The following is a 14,604-nucleotide window of genomic DNA, read 5'->3' as shown; positions in this document are numbered from 1 at the left end:
ACAGGATGGGGACGCAGGATGGGGACGCAGGATGCGTGCAGCACATACCAGGATGGGGATGCAGGATGGGTGAAGCACATGACAGGATGGGGACGCAGGATGGGTGCAGCACATGACAGAATGGGGGCGCAGGATGGAGCAGCACATGACAGGATGGGGACGCAGGATGGGAGCAGCACATGACAGGATGGGGACGCAGGATGGGTGCAGCACGTGACAGGATGGGGACGCAGGATGGGTGCAGCACATACCAGGATGGGGACGCAGGATGGGGACGCAGGATGGGTGCAGCACATACCAGGATGGGGATGCAGGATGGGTGAAGCACATGACAGGATGGGGACGCAGGATGTGTGCAGCACATGACAGAATGGGGGCGCAGGATGGAGCAGCACATGACAGGATGGGGACGCAGGATGGGAGCAGCACATGACAGGATGGGGACGCAGGATGGGTGCAGCACGTGACAGGATGGGGACGCAGGATGGGTGCAGCACATGACAGGATGGGTGCAGCACATACCAGGATGGGGACGCAGGATGGGTGCAGCACATGACAGGATGGGGACGCAGGATGGGGAAGGAGGATGGGTGCAGCACATGACAGGATGGGGACGCAGGATGGAGCAGGACATACAAGGATGGAGACCATATACCAATATAAATGCTCGCCACCCGGGCGTAGAACGGGTTCAATAGCTAGTATATATATATATATATATATATATATATATATACACATACACACACATATATACATATATTGTACCCATAAATAAATGGCTGAAAACGTAATCTTGTCCCACAAAAAACAAGCCCCCTTACAGCTCCACCAGTGGAAAAAAAATTATAAGTCTCAGAATACAGCGATCCAAAAATAATTATTTCTTCCATAACATAGTTTTTATTATGTAAAAGCGCTAAAACATATAAAAACAATATAAATGAGGTATCGCTGTTATTGTAATGACCCGAAGAATAAAGCTCCCTTATCAATTTTAACACATGCGGAACAGTATTGAATAAAAAAAAATCCTGAATTAGTTTTTGTTCATTTTGCCTGACAAAAATCAGAATAGAATGTGATAAAAAAAAAGTCACGTGCCAGAAAATCAGAAAATAGTACCAATAGAAACGTCAAATCATCCTGCAAAAAACAGCCCTCACATGACTTTGTCAGCTGAAATATGGAAAAATTATAGCTCTCAAAAAATGGTGATGCAAAATTTTGTTTTTGCAAAAAAAGGTGTATTTTAGTTTGTGACAGCAGCCAAACATAAAAAAAGATATAAATCTGGTATTGCTGTAATTGCATCAACTTGAAGAATAAAGTCGTGTAATAACTTTTACCGCACAAGGAATGGCGTAAAAATAAATAAAATAAATTTTTCACCTGCAGTTGATTTGTTAATTGTGGTTCTTAAAAACAGCAATGAGGCTCGTCTGACATTTATTCTGCACTCCGTGCTGAGCGCTTACACCGGTGTTTCAGTGTAAATCTCTGAAATGCATAATTCAGACAGAGCCCCCCAGCCGGAAGACTCCCTATAATGAGAAAGAAGTCACTCTGGAATTTGTCTGGCCCATGATCCGGCGGAGTCCGTCTTTTTAAGTGTGCCTAAAAGCGCAGTTGGCCACTGTTGTGTACACTTCTGAAAAGAAGGACATGGCTGAACAGACGCCAGATGGAGTCCAGAGTAACTCTTCTGCCTCATTATAGTGAATGGACCAGTCCTGAATTACGTAATTCGAAGATTTAGATGGAATCCTCGATGTAAGTGCTAAGAATACAGTGCAGGATAAATGTAATCTCAAATGTCATGTACAATGTTCCCAATAAAAGCTTCAACTCAATCCACACAAAAAGAAAAGAAAGTCCCCACTCAGGTCCGTCATCTGTTAATGGAAATATAGAGGGCTTCCGCATTACCGGTAGAACAAAGGCTTTGGAAAAGAACTATGGTTCCTCACCCCCCAAAACAAATTGAGCATATTCTGCACTTCCAAACCTAAATGCCCCCCTCTCTTCTGAGCCCCAGTGTGCCTAAACTACATGTTTGGCATTTCTGTAGCGATGAGAGTCCACCTAATTTAAGGGTGCATGTCTCCAGAAGCATGAGCTAGGCACTACAATATACCGATTGAGAAAGCGGCATTGTAGTGCCGCGAAACGTGCATTGGGGGTCTCTCTTTCCGGCTGTGTCTCTCCTCTGCACCCCTCTGCACTGTCTGGGGAGGGTACACTGGTATTGCGCTATTATTTGACCATATGCATCTGCAGCCCACATGGGTGTTGCTTTTGAATAGCTAGATTGACGTTACTGCTCTACCTGATACTTACCTGTCTTGTATAGTGCTCCTGGTAAGCATATTGTGTGCTTTAGCCATTATATGCGGGACTTTCCCTGTCATATGTTTAGGGGTATTTTGGAGGGACTGTCCTCTTTCGGCCCTTCATTGGAACTTATACGCTGTGACTTATTACTGATCGTGTTTTAATCATTTTTATGTATTAATAAAGATTTAATTATATATTGTCCATGATATGCTCCTTATTCTCATCCTTTGATATGTATTGTTTGGAGCGGACTTGTTTGTCGGGGGGTGTACTATTCTAGTACTCCCGTACCCAGACTGTCACAATGGTTTTGGGATTTTGCATAATAATATACTGGGGTACTACAACTTTCCAGGTACTGCAAAAGCAGATTTGCAATTTTCAATCAGCAACATCCACTACTGCTTGCTTCAGGAAAATGCCCAAGGAGTTAAATCATCACAAGACTTGTAGATAAATTCCCAAAAGGTTATCATTTTTTAAATAGAGTCAATTGAGGGGGTCATTCTGCTCTTTTAGCACTTAGGGGCTCTGTATATGGAGTCTGCAAACTATTCTAGGAAGATCTGTACTCCAAGAGGCAAATAGTGTTCCGTTCCTCCCAAGTCTCGCCATGTGGCTAAGTAGTACTGTACAGCTACATATGGGGTTTTTCTATGTTCAGCAGAGATTGTGTGACACATTTTGGTTCCATTTGTACCCACTGCCCAGTGTGAAAATGTAAAATCTGAGGTTGAAACTAAATTTTTGTGGTAAAAATGTGATTATTTTTTCTGCTGTTCTGGAACCTCAGGGATCCTGCCAATATGACATGGCACTCTCAAACCATTCCAGCAAAATCTGAACTCCAATATGGCACTTCTACCCTTCTAAGCTTTGTACTGTTCCTCAAAAGTAGCTTTCAACCGTAAGTGGTATCGGTGTACTCAGGAAAAATTGCACAACAGATTAAATGGTCCATTTTCTCCTCACAGGGGAACAATTTGAAAAAAAATTTCTGTTGAGTTAGGTTTTTGAGCTGATTTATACTAAAATTGGCATGCTGATTCAAAAAATGTAGTCAGTTTTCTTCTAGCACGTCAAGTTTTTCCTACACAACTTACCTGCCAGAGAAGCACAATTGCACTGATATCTGTAATAAGACTTGTTATCTGATTACAATTCGACTCATATAGAGCTACGTGGCAACTTGTAAGAGTAGTCACAACTTTGTCATGCCTATTTCTTATATATTTCATTTTTTGTTCATATTTGTACTATTAAAAAAAAAACACTTTTTAGGTACAGTAGTTTACATAGTTTTGAGAAGACAAAAATCCTATAGTTCAAAAACTTGACGTGATAGAGAAAAACTGAGATCCAAAAATTAATTAAGAACAGTTGTCTGACCTAACTCTTAAAAAATTGTGTTCCCCAGTGTTATCCTTGTGAAAATAAAAAATGTGGGATTAAAAGAACATTTTGGTGGGAGAAATTAGATTTTTTTTTTTCACAGCTTCTGTGAAGCACCATACATCTAGATAAATTCCTTGAGGGGTCTAGTTTCCAAAACAGAGTTACTTGTGGGGGGTTTCTACTGTGTAGGCACATCAGGTGCTCTCCAAACACAACATTTTTGCATTCAAAAAGTCAAATGGAGCACCTTCACTTCTGAGCCCTGGCATGCGCACAAACAGTCGTTTTCCCCCACATATGTAGCATTAGCGTACTTAGGAGAAATTGCATAACAAATTTTGGGTTCCATTTTCTCTGGTTACCCTTGTAAACATAAAAAAAATTGGGGCTAAAGAAACATTTTTGAGAAAAAAAGTTAAATATGTTAATTGCATTTAAGGGAACCTGTCACCTCGTTTTGCCACTATAAGATGTGGCCACTGCCTTTCGGGGCTTATCTACAGGTATAATGCTGCAGATGAGCCTCCAGTCTGAACTGAAAGAAGAAAAACAAGTTTTGTTATACTCACCCGGGGGCGGTCAGGTCCAGCGCCTCCCATCTTCATGCGTTGTACTCATCCTGTTTGCTTTGTGACACGCTCCTGCGCAGGCATACTGATCTGCCCTGTTGGGGACAGAGCAAATTCCTGCAGTGCGCAGGTGCTAGGCCTCTCTGATCTTTCCCAGCACCTATGCACTGCAGTACTTTGCTCTGCCCTCAACAGGGCAGATCAGTACGCCCTCAAACAGGGCATATCAGTACACGAAGCAAGCAGGATGACGACATCGCAAGAAGATGGGAGGCGCCGGACCTCGACCTGCGACGCCCATCGGACCAGACCACCACCGGGTGAGTATAATAAAACTTGTTTTTCTTCTCTCAGGTCGGACCGGGGGCTTATCTGCAGCATTATAGAATGCTGTAGATAAGCCCCAAAAGGCAGTGGCCACATCTTATAGCGGCAAAATGAGGTGACCAGTTCCCTTTAATTCCTGTGAAGCACCTGAAGGGTCAATAAACTTCTTGGATGTGGTTTTGAACAGGTTGAGGGGTGCAGTTTTTTTTAGAATGGTGTCACTTTTGAATGTTTTCTGTCATTTTCATGTCCCTCAAAGTCACTTCAAATGCAATGTGGTCCTTAACCCCTTAGTGACCGGGCCAAATTTTTAAAATCTGACCAGTGTCACTTTATGTGGTAATAACTCTAGAACGCTTCAACAAATCCCAGTAATTTTTAGATACCGTATATACTCGAGTATAAGCCGACCCGAGTATAAGCCATGGTACCTGCCACGGTAAACTGGGTAAGCTTATTGACTCGAGTATAAGCCAGGTATGCACTATCCCCTCATCCCTGTCCTGCTATGTGTGGTTCCCCCCTGTCGCTGGTATGTGGCTCCCCTGTCCAGTCCTGCTATGTGTGGCTCCCCGTCCTGTCCTGCTATGTGTGGCTCCTGCCCATTCTGTCCTGGTATGTGTGGCTCACCCCGTTGCATGCATGGCTCCCCCGATCCTGCATGGCTTACCCCCGTCACATCGTTGTATGCATGGCTCACTTCCCCCCCTATCCTACTCACCCTCCTTGTGCCGTCGCTGCATCTCCGTTGACCCAGGCCGGCAGCTCTCCTGTGTTGAGCAGTCATGTGGAACCGCTCAATAAGGTAATGAACATGCGCTCCACACCTATGGGAGTGGAGAAGCGTGCATATTCATTACCTTAATGAGAGGTACCACGTGACCGCTCAGCACAGAAACAGCCGACTGTGCTGGGACGGAGATGCAGCGATGGCGCCAGGAGGGTATGATGTCTTCTGATAGCCGGCTCCTGCCGCTGCTCCCCTTCTCCCGCCGGCTTTCTGGACAATGACTTGTGTATAAGCCGAGGGGGGCGTTTTAAGCACAAAAAAAGTGCTGAAAATCACGGCTTATACACGAGTAACATAGTAACATAGTAACATAGTTAGTAAGGCCGAAAAAAGACATTTGTCCATCCAGTTCAGCCTATATTCCATCATAATAAATCCCCAGATCTACGTCCTTCTACAGAACCTAATAATTGTATGATACAATATTGTTCTGCTCCAGGAAGACATCCAGGCCTCTCTTGAACCCCTCGACTGAGTTCGCCATCACCACCTCCTCAGGCAAGCAATTCCAGATTCTCACTGCCCTAACAGTAAAGAATCCTCTTCTATGTTGGTGGAAAAACCTTCTCTCCTCCAGACGCAAAGAATGCCCCCTTGTGCCTGTCACCTTCCTTGGTATAAACAGATCCTCAGCGAGATATTTGTATTGTCCCCTTATATACTTATACATGGTTATTAGATCGCCCCTCAGTCGTCTTTTTTCTAGACTAAATAATCCTAATTTCGCTAATCTATCTGGGTATTGTAGTTCTCCCATCCCCTTTATTAATTTTGTTGCCCTCCTTTGTACTCTCTCTAGTTCCATTATATCCTTCATGAGCACCGATGCCCAAAACTGGACACAGTACTCCATGTGCGGTGTAACTAGGGATTTGTACAGAGGCAGTATAATGCTCTCATCATGTGTATCCAGACCTCTTTTAATGCACCCCATGATCCTGTTTGCCTTGGCAGCTGCTGCCTGGCACTGGCTGCTCCAGGTAAGTTTATCATTAACTAGGATCCCCAAGTCCTTCTCCCAGTCAGATTTACCCAGTGGTTTCCCATTCAGTGTGTAATGGTGATATTGATTCCTTCTTCCCATGTGTATAACCTTACATTTATCATTGTTAAACCTCATCTGCCACCTTTCAGCCCAAGTTTCCAACTTATCCAGATCCATCTGTAGCAGAATACTATCTTCTCTTGTATTAACTGCTTTACATAGTTTTGTATCATCTGCAAATATCGATATTTTACTGTGTAAACCTTCTACCAGATCATTAATGAATATGTTGAAGAGAACAGGTCCCAATACTGACCCCTGCGGTACCCCACTGGTCACAGCGACCCAGTTAGAGACTATACCATTTATAACCACCCTCTGCTTTCTATCACTAAGCCAGTTACTAACCCATTTACACACATTTTCCCCCAGACCAAGCATTCTCATTTTGTGTACCAACCTCTTGTGCGGCACGGTATCAAACGCTTTGGAAAAATCGAGATATACCACGTCCAATGACTCACCGTGGTCCAGCCTATAGCTTACCTCTTCATAAAAACTGATTAGATTGGTTTGACAGGAGCGATTTCTCATAAACCCATGCTGATATGGAGTTAAACAGTTATTCTCATTGAGATAATCCAGAATAACATCCCTCAGAAACCCTTCAAATATATATGGTAGTTTTTTATGTGACACATTGTAATTTATGAAAATGGTATATTTCGGTTGATATGATTATCCCTTTAACCCCTTCACCCCAAAGCCTGTTTTCACCTAAGTGACAGGGCCAATTTTTACAATTCTGACCACTGTCACTTTATGAGGTCATAACTCTGAAACGCTTCAACGGATCCTGGTGATTCTGACATTGTTTTCTCGTGACATATTGTACTTCATGATAGTGGTAAAAATTCTTCGATATGACTTGCATTTATTTGTGAAAAAAACTAAAATTTGTCGGAAATTATGAAAATTTAGCAATTTTCAAACTCTTAGTTTATATGCCCTTAAATTAGAGAGTTATATCACATAATATAGTTAATAAACAACATTTCCCACATGTCTGCTTTACATCAGCACAATTTTGGAAACATAATTTTTTTTTGTTAGGACGTTATAAGGGTTAAAAGTTGACCAGCGATTTCTCATTTTTGCAACAAAATTTGCAAAACCATTTTTTTACGGACCACCTCACACTTGAAGTGACTTTGAGGGGTCTATATGACAGAAAATGCCCAAAAGTGACACCATTCTAAAAACTGCACCCCTCAAGGTACTCAAAACCACATTCAAAAAGTTTATTAACCCTTCAGGTGCTTCACAGGAATTTTTTGAATGTTTAAAAAAATTGAACATTTAACTTTTTTTTCACAAAATTTTTACTTCAGGTCCTATTTGTTTCATTTTACCAAGGGTAACAAGAGAAATTGGACCACAAAAGTCGTTGTACAATTTGTCCTGAGTACGCCGATACCCCATATGTGGGGGTAAACCACTGTTTGGGCACATGGCAGAGCTCGGAAGGGAAGGAGCGCCATTTGACTTTTCAATGCAAGATTTGCTGGAATTGAGATCGGAGCCCATGTCACGATTGGAGAGCCCCTGATGTGCCTAAACAGTGGAAACCCCCACAAGTGACACCATTTTGGAAAGTAGACCCCCTAAGGAACTAATCTAGATGTGTGGTGAGCACTTTGAACCCCCAATTGTTTCACTAAAGTTTAGAATGTAGCATTGTGAAAATTAAAAAATAATTTTTTCTTTCCACAAAATGATGTTTTAGCCCGCAATTTTTTTTCCCAAGGGTAACAGGAGAAATTGGACCACAAATGTTATTGTCCAATTTGTCCTGAGTACGCTGATACCCCACATGTGGGGGAGAACCACTGTTTGAGTGCATGGCAGAGCTCGGAAGGGAAGGAGCACCGTTTGAAATGCAGACTTAGATGGAATGGACTGCAGGTGTCATGTTGCATTTGCAGAGCCCCTGATGTACCTAAACAGTAGAAACCCACCACAAGTGACCCCATACTGGAAACTAGACCCCCCAAGAAACTTATCTAGATGTGTTGTGAGAGCTTTGAACCAACAAGTGTTTCACTACAGTTTATAACGCAGAGCCGTGAAAATAAAAAATATTTTTTCCACGAAAATGATATTTTATCCCCTATGTTTTTATTTTCCCAAGGGTAACAGGACAAATTGGACCCCAAAAGTTGTTGTCCAACTTGTCCTGAGAACGCTGATACCCCATATGTTGGGGGGAACCACTGTTTGGGTGCACGGCAGAGCTCGGAAGGGAAGGAGTGCCATTTGAAATGCAGACTTAGATGGATTGGTCTGCAGGCGTCATGTTGCAATTGCAGAGCCCCTGATGTACCTAAACAGTAGAAACCCCCCACAAGTGACCCCATATTGGAAACTAGACCCCCCAAGGAACTTATCTAGATGTGTTGTGAGAGCTTTGAACCAACAAGTGTTTCACTACAGTTTATAATGCAGAGCCGTGAAAATAAAAAAAATATTTTTTTTTCCACGAAAATGATATTTTATCCCCTATGTTTTTATTTTCCCAAGGGTAACAGGACAAATTAGACCCCAAAAGTTGTTGTCCAACTTGTCCTGAGAACGCTGATACCCCATATGTTGGGGGGAACCACTGTTTGGGTGCACGGCAGAGCTCGGAAGGGAAGGAGCGCCATTTGAAATGCAGACTTAGATGGATTGGTCTGCAGGCATCATGTTGTATTTGCAGAGCCCCTGATGTACCTAAACAGTAGAAACCCCCCACAAGTGACCCCATATTGGAAACTAGACCCCCCAAGGAACTTATCTAGATGTGTTGTGAGAGCTTTGAACCAACAAGTGTTTCACTACAGTTTATAACGCAGAGCCGTGAAAATAAAAAAAAAATTTTTTTCCACGAAAATGATATTTTATCCCCTATGTTTTTACTTTCCCAAGGGTAACAGGACAAATTGGACCCCAAAAGTTGTTGTCCAACTTGTCCTGAGAACGCTGATACCCCATATGTTGGGGGGAACCACTGTTTGGGCACACAGGAGAACTCGGAAGGGAAGGAGCCCTGTTTTACTTTTTCAAAGCAGAGTTGGCTGGAATTGAGATCGGACGCCATGTCGCGTTTGGAGAGCCCCTGAAGTGCCTAAACAGTGGAAACCCCCAATTATAACTGAAACCCCAACCCCAACCCTAACCCTAGCCCTAACCCTAGCCCTAATGGGAAAATGGAAATAAATACATTTTTTTACATTTTATTATTTTTCCCTAACTAAGGGGGTGATGAAGGGGGGTTTGATTTACTTTTATAGCGTGTTTTTTAGCGGATTTTTAGGGTTGGCAGCCGTCACACACTAAAAGACGCTTTTTATTGCAAAAAAATAGTTTTTGCATCACCACATTTTGAGAGCTATAATTTATCCATATTTTGGCCCACAGAGTCATATGAGGTCTTGTTTTTTGCGGGACGAGTTGACGTTTTTATTGGTAACATTTTCGGGCAGATGACATTTTTTGATCGCTTTTTATTCCGATTTTTGGGAGGCGGAATGAACAAAAATCAGCTATTCATGAATTTCTTTTAGGGGGGGCGTTTATACCGTTCCACGTGTGGTAAAATGGATAAAGCAGTTTTATTCTTCGGGTCAGTACGATTACAGCGATACCTCATTTATGTAATTTTTTTTATGTTTTGGCGCTTTTACACAATAAAAACTATTTGATATAAAAAAATAATTGTTTTTGCATCGCATTATTCTGAGAGCTATAACTTTTTTATTTTTCTGCTGATGATGCTGTATGGTGGCTTTTTTTTTGCGGGACAAGATGACGCTTTCAGCGGTACCATGGTTATTTATATCCGTCGTTTTGATCGCGTGTTATTCCACTTTTTGTTCGCCTGTATGATAATAAAGCGTTGTTTTTTGCCTTGTTTTTTTTTTTTTTTTTTTTTGCGGTGTTCACTGAAGGGGTTAACTAGTGGGATAGTTTTATAGAGCGGGTCGTTACGGACGCGGCGATACCAAATATGTGTACATTTATTGTTTTTTTTTTTTTTTACATAAATAAATGGATTTATTGGGAAATGTTTTTTTTTTTTATTTGGGGATTTTTTTTTATTTTTTTTTACACATTCTATTTTTTTTTTTTTTACTTTCTAACATTGTCCCAGGGTGGGACATCTCTGTATTAGATCAGATCGTTGATCTGACACTGTGCATAGCACAGTGTCAGATCAACGATCTGACATGCAGTTTAGCTGGCTTTCCAGCGCCTGCTCTCAGCAGGTGCCGGCTAGCCAGGTCACTTCATGACCCGGAAGGAGTCCGGCGGCCATCTTGGATCCGGGGACTCCTTCCGGGTCACCGGAGCAACGCGATCTCATTGCGTTGCTCCGGTGGGAGAGCGCAAGGAGCCCCCGTCCCTGCGCGATCCCCCTCTATGCCGCTGTCACTACTGACAGCGGCATCAGAGGGGTTAAATGCCCGCGATCGGCGATAGCGCCGATCGTGGGCATTGCTGCGGGGTGTCAGCTGTCATATACAGCTGACACCCGCACCCGATCACCGCGGCGCTCAGCGCGAGAACGCGGTGATCGGTGCGCCGTACTAGTACTGCTGCTGGCACTAATGCAGTGCTGGCAGCGCAGTACTAGTACGGCGCATGTCACGAAGGGGTTAATTCAGATAGTTATACCACGGAAAAACATTAATAACATTTCCCTCATGTCTGCCTTACATCAGCACCATTTGTAAAATGTTATTTTATTTTGTTATCATTTTAGGAGTTTTAGAAATGTAGCAGTAATTTTTATTTTTTTAAGAAAATTTATAATAATTTATTTTTTTAAGGACTTATCCAGGTTTGAAGTGATTTTGAGGGTCCTATATATTGAAACCCCCCAAAAGTGATACCATTTTAAAAAAAAGAATCCCCCGACATATTGAAAACTGCTACAAAAGATCTAACCCTGGCACACACCAAAAACGTGAAGACAGAACTGTTGCTTTGAAAGTTTTTTTAATATATCTTGTGCATAAGAGAATGGTTTCCAATGTTTCAGCTTAGGCACAAGCCTTCGTCAGGAAGCCAATCTTATGGTAGTTATATCGCATGTAGGTCCCGGGCTCTCAGATTGCCCTATGGAAGTCTGTCAAAAGTGGTCTTGATTGGCCAGCAGAATGGAATTAAATGAAACTGTTCACATCCATAGTAGACTATCCTTTGTTATCAATTGCTACGAATACAGATGTATTGAGGTAGACTTTAGCCTTTCTATCTTTAAAAAGTAAATGTAATGAGCATAAGGTGGGCATTAGGTGTGGTAAGAGGTAGTTAGACCACAATGAGCCTTATTCACTGTTCATAGGAAAGGCTGCAGCTGGCATGTGGCTCAAACCCTGTGTCCTTGATTGTGACCGCTTCAGTGTGGAGGCAAACATTGAATGTTTTTTAAAAAAAAATATGTGCTGTAGTAAATCATAATAAAACCATATATTGGGTATTGATAAGTGTAATGACCTGAAGAATGAAGATCTGAACAGGGAACAAGTAAAACACATAAAGCAAAATGACAGAAATGCTGCTTTTTCATATTCCTCAGAAATAGTAAAAGTAAATCTATAAGTTATGTACTGCATTAGGAAGCATTCACACATTGTGGCAATGTTTAATTTTTTTGCCGCAATTGCGTTAGAAACACAATGTTTTTATTCTGCAATATTATGATGGATTTTTGTCATGAATGTGGAAAAAAATGCAACATATGAACACACTCTAAAACGTGCTCCTCAAAAACAAGTTTATGAAAAATACTAAAAACACTCAACCACGTCCCCATAGTTTGTTAACCCGTAACACTAAAATTGGTGTAAAGTAGGCATTAAGGGAAAGATATGACCATACACAGAAACCACCAACACAGGCACAAGACAAAGTTAATTAAATAAGGCCTTATATAAAGTGCTAGATATAACCCCAAGGATTCCCTAACTGGCTGCGGAGGTTGGCACCCTGTAGTTTACAGCAAGGACTCCATCGATCAATGATAACTATCCCTATATGTCCCTATAATATTCCTATATACTCATAAAAATAATATTAAATGTATCACTCCTTCAATATGTTATGTGATTTCTATATAGTATCTAAGAAACACTAAACTCTTCTGACAGGTCTTAGATATACAAAAGCAATACTACTTTGAGACTGTCAGATATCCCTGAATACATAATCATACATAAAGACAGTCCATTGCTGAACAGGACCACCCCACTGGTCTCCTAAACGCAAAGAGAGTGAGGATTTCAATTAAGGAAATATAATTTTCACATAAATATTTTTCAAATGTACTTGTTCTTCTCTATAACAAACTGCAGATCAGAGATCACATGTAATATCACAAAAAATAAAGGGCAAGATGATTCTCTCCAGGTTTCTACTTGCCCATTTACCGTAGCTTCTACACAAAAAAGCATGCAACTAAAAGTATTATATATCTGAAAATCCTTCTGGAAGTATAAAGCTAGCCATACATTACATGTTTTATCAGGCTGCTTTGCAAATTACTTATTGGTTTGTATAAAGCAGGACGGCTCAATCTCTTTACTGGTGCCTTGCGAGGCAAAATATATCAAAACATTTTTTTTTATCATCACTCTCTTACAATTTGCCTCCTGAACCCAGTGGAACATTAACATTAGCCCCAAATGAGTTGGTTATAATGCTTAATAAGAGATCGGCAAAACCGCAGAGAACTCTTTACAACATACAGTATAAGCACTTCTATCAAAGCAGCTTCTCCAGCTGCACCTTACTACCTGGGTGGGTGACAACGTCAGAAGTACTGGGCTTAAGAATAACTCTCTGACAATTGGCAGCTACGCCTGTGTGTTGTTCTGTGACCCGAGCGTGGCTTCTAGGAATTAAATCATAACACAATTCATTTTAGCCTGCCCCAATGTGCACGTGTTGTTTGACATGAACGACTTTCCAATTATGCTCAAAACTGCACCTGACAATAACTGTAACAATCAAACACAGCTGATTGACCCTGGCAAGATGCTGGCACTGCTTGGTATTTATCACACTAGTTTGTGTCGCAAAATGGTGCCAACAGCGGAGGTGCAAGTAAAAATCATAAGGTCTCATAACAGAAGTCATTTCTTACCCTTCTCTTCTCACAAAAAAATGGAGGATTAAGCACATGGCACGGCACCAGGCAAAGTCATGGGGGCACATAGCCAACTTTTAAAGACAGAGAGAAGGACATGTATTGTGGCAATTCCAAAATAATTTGGCCCTATTACAGCCTTTCAAAGTTCTCACCCACTGAGAAACCCCATTATGGTCTCCATAACGTATGATGCCAAGAAAAAACTGACCACCACAGTGAATTCTTCCACGGGCACAGTGTGATGCCTCTATAGTGCACAAACACAGGGATGTCCCCACACTTCTCCCACGCAAATTATGAGGCCTCAAGTGACCTCAATACAGAAGTATGGGCCCCACAGTCCTAAAACACAGTATCATAGCCCACCACATAGCCATTCACACTGTATAAAGGACCCCACACAGTCCTCCACGCAGTATAATGGTCCATCCAAGTCCTCGACACAATATAATGGCTACCATACAGTTCCTCACACAGTACACAGTATAATGGCCCCCACACAGCACCGTCCCACACCCAGTTTGTTTTCCCCCGCATAACACCACACAAGTAGCCCTTGATAAAAAAAAAAGTCCTCAACACTCAAGGTGTGCTCTTAAAGGGACTCCGTCACCTGAATTTGGCGGGACTGGTTTTGGGTCATATGGGCGGAGTTTTCGGGTATTTGATTCACCCTTTTTTACTCGCTGGCTGCATGCTGGCTGCAATATTGGATTGAAGTTCATTCTCTGTCCTCCGTAGTACACGCCTGCGCAAAGCAATCTTGCCTTGTGCAGGAGTGTACTATGGAGGACAGAGAATGAACTTCAATCCAATATTGCAGCCAGCATGCAGCCAGCAGGTAAGGAAAGGGTGAATCAAACACCCGAAAACTCCGCCCATATGACCCAAAACCAGTCACGCCAAATTCAGGTGACAGGTTCCCTTTAAGCTTCGCACAGCGGGCACAAGTTAGTGGTATCATCAAGACCGCTACACTAAGATGTCAGAGCTTATACGCCCAAAA

General features: G+C 42.1%; 1 protein-coding gene across 1 annotated transcript in view; it reads right to left on the bottom strand.

Moving 5' to 3' along the window:
• The window catches only part of ACOXL (acyl-CoA oxidase like), a 786,620-nt gene that overhangs the window by 281,078 nt on the left and 490,938 nt on the right, over nt 1-14,604 (bottom strand). The gene's annotated exons all lie outside the window — the stretch shown is intronic.

Source organism: Ranitomeya imitator, chromosome 5 (assembly GCF_032444005.1).
Source record: "Ranitomeya imitator isolate aRanImi1 chromosome 5, aRanImi1.pri, whole genome shotgun sequence".
Classification (NCBI taxonomy): Eukaryota; Metazoa; Chordata; class Amphibia; order Anura; family Dendrobatidae; genus Ranitomeya; species Ranitomeya imitator.
This window is presented reverse-complemented; position numbering and strand designations above follow the sequence as displayed.